Consider the following 6314-nt stretch of genomic DNA (forward strand, 5'->3'; position numbering starts at 1 on the left):
CTCTTGCAAATTGCATCGATTTCTGCCTGTGAGTGATTACTGGGAGGGTGCGTGCTTCCTGGGGGCCGACAGGTCCAACACAACACAAAGATGTCTAATGCAATGTGATCCTTCCAGTGTTTCATTTACAATGCTGGTTACATTTGTTGAAAAATTATTACCAAGCACCTAACAAATTTCTATCAATGTTCCAGGCATTTTTCAGACACACTTAATTAAAAATTTTAAGGCTGGGCATAGTGGCACACACTTGTAATCCCAGCATTCGGGTGGTGGAGAACAGAGGATCACGGTTCACGGACAGCCTCAGCTACTTAGCCAGGGCCTTCACAACTTAGTGAGACCCTGTTTCAAAAATAAAAAGAGCTGGGCATGGTGGCACATGCTTGTAATCCCCGCGCTTGGGAGGCTGAGACAGGAGGATTGCACAGGTTCAAAGCCAGCCTCAGCTACTTAGTGAGGTTCTCAGCAACTTAGTGAGACCCTGTTTCCAAGTAAAATATTTAAAAATGGGTCTGGGAGTATAGCTCAGAGGTAGAAAGCCCCTGGGTTCCACCCCCAGTACCACAAAAATAAATAAATAAATAAATAAATAAATAAATAAATAAACTAAAAAATAGAGCTGGAGGTATAACTCTAACTCTGTGGTAGAATGTCCCTGGCTTCCACCCCCAGGACTGCAAATAAATAAACAAATATGAAAAATAGGGCTGGGGTGTAGCTCAGAGGTACATTGCCCCTGGGTTTTATCCCCAGTATCACACACACACACAGACACACACACAAAATGAATAGCCAAGGTTTGTACTGGAGAGATGACATTCTCCTGGAGTGAATATGGGTCCCTAAGACTAAGAGAAGGTGAGGCTAGTGGTCCAGCTTGTCAGAAATTGGACGTTCAGTCATCTTGGGCTAAGATGTCATGAAAGTGGGCTCAAGAAAAGCTTACTTTTAAGGAGCTATTGTTTGGGATATGAGCTGGACTGCCAGTGATCTGGCTCCTGGTATGGAAAAGCTCCTGGTATTCAAACTGGAATATATAAAAAAGCTTGAAATATGCCAAACCTTTGCTTGCATTCTGCTTGTGGGAGGGAGGTAATAAAGTTTATAAGCATGTCAGGTGATGACAATCTGTGGAGTTTGGTGATGTAAGGAGGATAGCATTGGAGGGAACATGGTGACTGTCCATAGGACATTAGAGGTCAGAATGAAGTGATGGAGGGACTCCTGTGCAATGGCTAGGGTGAGGCAAATCCAGGAGATATGAATCCCGGAGGTTGGGGCTAATATGATGCATTCAATAACAGCAAGAATTTATGAGTGAGTGGAGTAGAGGAGTCGGGAAAGTAGAAAGTGTTGAGCTCTGCAGAGAAAGAGGAAGCTACCTTGTATGCAATTTTCTTGGCCACTTTTAAGAATTTGATCTTTTATCTTCAGTGAGATAGGCATAACCATTAATGACCAGTGAGCTAAGGAGTGAGAGGAAGTGCCTTAGATTTTAAAGGATCAAACTGATTGCTATGTTAAGAAAATGCTACAAGTCAAATACAGTGGTGCAAGCCTGTAATCTCAGACTTGGGAGGCTGAGAAAGGAGAATCACCGGTTTGAAGCCAGCCTCAGCGATTTAGCGAAGCTCTCCACAACATAGCGAGACCCCAATTTTAGAGCTAGGGGTATAGCTCAGAGGTTGAATGCCTTTGGGTTCAAATCTCACAACCTCAAAAATAAAAAGAAGAAAAGAAAAGAAGGAAGTAAGGAAAGGCTACAAGTTAGCAAGGGCAGAAGCAGAACCACAAATTATGATTCTACATGGTGATGCCGAGGGGTTGAGAGATGTAGGCACTTGGACTCACGACGGTAGCATTGCAAATGGTGCTGATGCAAGGATGTAAGATCTACAGAGACATTTCTTAGCACAGACACAACAGAACTGTTGGCTGGATCGCCTCCTGGATCGGAAATGTAAGAGAATATGCAAGGTTTAAGAAAATGTAAGGCATGAGAGAGGGTGTAAGAGAAAGTGATAAGCCAAATATGATGACAATATTTTAATATAAAAAAGATGAGTTGGAGCTTACAACTATTTAAGTGGGAAAGATTGCATGAAGAAAGGGCGTGGGATGTTTATGGAAGGCTGGAGTGGAATGAGGTATCAGCCCAGAATTGGAGAGAAGTTGAAGACACAAAATGAAAAATGTATTAAAATATGTGTGGCATATTAAACATATGTTAGGATATAAATAAATATATGTAGCATATTAAATATAGGTTAAATATCATAAACCTTGTTCTAACATTATTTCTTAAGAGTAATAGTAGCCAGAAAAGAAGAACAAGGACTTATCACGGAAGAATTGCAAAACTTAAAAGATAGTGTAGTGGTTTGAATTTAGAATGTACCCTAGCCTTCATAGAAACAAGACAAAAATATTGGAAATGAGGCTCGGTTGCTTAGAAGGGGTCCTTTGGTGTGTGGCCGTGGGGGTTGTCTAAGGTCTCTTCTCCCCCTACTCTCTAGCTTTCATCCCCAATGATGTCAGAGCACAATTCTTACTCTCTCCCTCTCTCTGCTTATCACCACCATACCCTGAGCTCCACAGACCCAGCCTGACATGGACTGAACCCTGAAATCTCAAAAACTTTGAACAAATAAACCTTCCTTGCTCTAACTCGTGTGGTCAGTCATTTCCATTTACAGCAGTGATAACGGTGACCTAAACAGGTGGGAAGATGAGGAGGATCCAGAAATGGTGACTGGAGAAACAGTCGGTGGAATTGGAGAGAAATCAGAAAGAGAACAGTGCAGGAGTTCAAAAGCCGAGTGTTTCGAGAAGAGAGAATTCCTGGTATCAAATACTTCTAAGAAAGAAAGAGAGCTGGGAACTCTGAGCAATGACCCTTCTGAGTAGAGGGCGTCAATTGGCAATCTTGACAAGAATGGTGATTAAAGCCTGATTGCAAAGAAGTCCAGAGCACATCAGAGCATCAGAGGGGACAGTATGTATAAAGGGCAGTTTAAAGAAGTTCTTCTGTAAAGTGAAGTGGAATGATAGCCGTAAAGTGATGTGTGCTCAATGGACTATTAAAAGTACATTGAAGTCCTGATGGAAAAAAGAAATCTGATATTGAAAATAAAAAAGACAGCTGCCAAGAAGAGCCGACTGGAGGTTAGCCTTGGATCACATCACACACTTTGAAACACAAGACAGGGCGGAGTGGGCGGGCGCCAAGGGCAGTGGATTGAGGGGAGGGAGCAGAGGGAAGTTCTTTTACATTTTCAGGAGAGTTCAGACAGGTTATCAGCAGGCAAAGGGTGGATAAGAAGGTGTTATTAAAGGTCTGATGAGATAAGTCAGTATAAAGTTTATAGAGAAGTGGTAACAAGGATTTGAATGAAGAACTAAAATAGCATTGCGGGGCCTTTATGGGGGACACTGGGGATGGAACCTAGGGGCGTCCTACCTCCAAAGCACACCTCCAGCTCTTTTTAATTTTTACATTGAAACACTGCCTCACTAAGTTGCTAAGGGTCCTTCCAAGTTGCTGAGCCTGGTCTGGAACATACCATCCTCCTGACTCTGCATCTCAGACACTGGGACTAGACGTGCACACCACAGAATCTGACTGCAGGGCATATTTTAGGAAGAGATTGTGAATTTAGAATGATTTATGAAGATGCCTATTGTCCAACACAAGAATTAAGAGTATTTATCATTATACTGAACACTCACCATTCTCTTTAGCCAACCCCACCACAAAGGAATGGCTTCTCACTCTCTGTATTACTATCATATGATGATAATATATTTCTGAATAGAATTTTACTGTATAAATAATTTCACTGATTTTTTTTTAACTTAAAGTGGATATTTTTATATTAACAATACACATTTAATCTATACCTTAAATGGCCAATGTTTCTTTGAATTACACTATTATACTTAAAACATTACGACATATATTTTGTGGTACTAGGCATTGAACCCTGGGGCATTCTCTCTCTGACTACATTGTAGCCTGATTTTTTTATTCTGAATTTTGAAACAGAGTCTCACTACGTTACAGAGGGCCTCACTAAGTAGCTGAGGCTGGCCAAGAACCTGCAACCCCCTGTCTCATCTTAACAAGTACTGAGATTACAAGCATAAGCCTCCATGCCTGGATTATTCTGATATTTTTGGTCATCTTTTCTAATTGTTAATGCAATACTGTGGTGAGCCTCCTTGAATATAACACTCTACCTCACCCAACAATACCCCTCTTTCATAATATATGCTTTTTTTTGGTATGGAAAAAGCTCATGTAGTGAACGCATGGTGCCCAGTGCAGCAGGGTTCAGAGGTAAGTCACTGAAGGCATGCTCAAGGGCATGATATATTTCCCAGGTCCCCTCCTCTCACTCTCTCTACTTTTTTGGGGTGGTATTTCTTTACCACGCCTTGTGGCCCTGGTGTGAGCCTTGGAGGCAGCAAACTATGGACTGACCTTTAAAACTGTGAACCAAATAAACCTTTTCTGACAACCTGACAAGTTAAGTTTGCCAGGTATTTTGGTCACAGAAATAAAAAAGCTGGATGAAACAACATCCTAGGAAGGAAGGAAGGAAGGAAGGACAGTCACAAGCAGGCACTCTCTCAAAACTCTTGATGAGTAATGTTAAATTGCTTCTGAAAAAAAAAAAAAAGTTTTCCTAACCTACACTTGGACCAGTAGCAGATGACAAGGATTTCCCTACATACTCACCATAACTGAACTCTATCATTCTCAAATATCTTTCCCACTAGTTCTATTTGATGATTACTAAGTACAAATCATATCAGCATTTTAATGTGCTTTTATTGGTGCAGTGTTGTCGCACATCATAATTTAAATTATGTTGATGGTGACATTCATGCACACAGCACTTGGTGTCCCCCTGCCTCTCTGTTTTCCCTCTTCCCAAAACAGAGGACTGAGATTGAAGTAGGTCTCTTTCACATATGTACACATAGTTGATGACAGTATTTCCACTAGTGAACCTCAGTCTTCCTCTTCCCCTTCCCTTAGACCTCCTTCCTGGATCCACTGAGATTTCTCTGATATCAGTTTAAAGATATGAAGGGAGCACTTACAAAATTACATTAAAATAATAAAATGAATAAGCTATTTGAAGCTTCTTAATCTTCAGATAACCTTCTTTAGTTTGTGAACTAAATTATATGTAAACATTTACGTATGTAAACTAATCAAACATATAATTTATATATACATATATTAGGCACATAAACAAAATCGTATCTATGTACATTTTGAATTTATAAGTATAGATATCCTAATTGCAATATGTATGGATCTTGACACCTAATTTAAAAAGTTACAGTTTTGTATTGTTCTACTGGCCACTGACTATTTTGAAAGCAACAAATTGACTTTTTGAAAGAGACACTTAAATTTCAAAGAGCAAAGAATGTATATGTAAAAGATAATGGTATGGACATAAAATTTGTAAGACCTGCAACAGACATGGCAATGAATATTTCCTAGATGTTCTGTGGCAATCTTGATTTTAAAAAGCTAGAAAAAAAACTAGAAATGCCAATATTTCTTTGCATCCAAATTATGCTCCCCAACATATCTTTCATACTCATATTTGTAGCACAAAATTCACTATCTGCCTATGTGATTTCATTTTTGGCTTAAAGATACATTCCTCTACCCCAAAGGAAATATACAATAAAAGACGCATATGGGGTAACCTAGAGATATCAATGTCACCATCTTAATGTTTTTATAGAAAAACACTTCAAAACATTTGGGCACAAATATTTTGTCTACTGGACAGCATGTAATCCAAAGAGAAAACAGCTAACTTTTCAGAAATGAATCTATTTTATAAACCATAACTTAAAAAGTGTGCTAACACCCAAGCATGGTGGCACAGGCCTGTAATCCCATTTCTTGGGAGGCTGAGACAGGAGGATTACAGGTCCAAGGGCAATTTAGGAAGGTCCACAGCAACTTAGTGAGACTGATTCCAAACAAAAAAATAAAATATTGCTGAGGTTGCAGCTTGGGGTTAGAATGCTTTTGGATTCAATCTTCAGTAACACACACACACACACACACACACACACACACACACACACACGTCTAACAAGATAATGTCTTTTATCATAATGTATTGAATAGATATGGCTGTTTATTTTAATTAGGTCTTTTTTTTTACCTGCTAGGTTTGAATTAGAATAACAAAAAACTTAGCGAGCACTCTGTATGCACAATCCTGTTTGTTGTATTATCAACAACACAATTCAACTAAAATAAGAAAAAGAAA

Source organism: Muscardinus avellanarius (assembly GCF_963383645.1).
Source record: "Muscardinus avellanarius genome assembly, chromosome: 17".
Lineage (NCBI taxonomy): Eukaryota > Metazoa > Chordata > Mammalia > Rodentia > Gliridae > Muscardinus > Muscardinus avellanarius.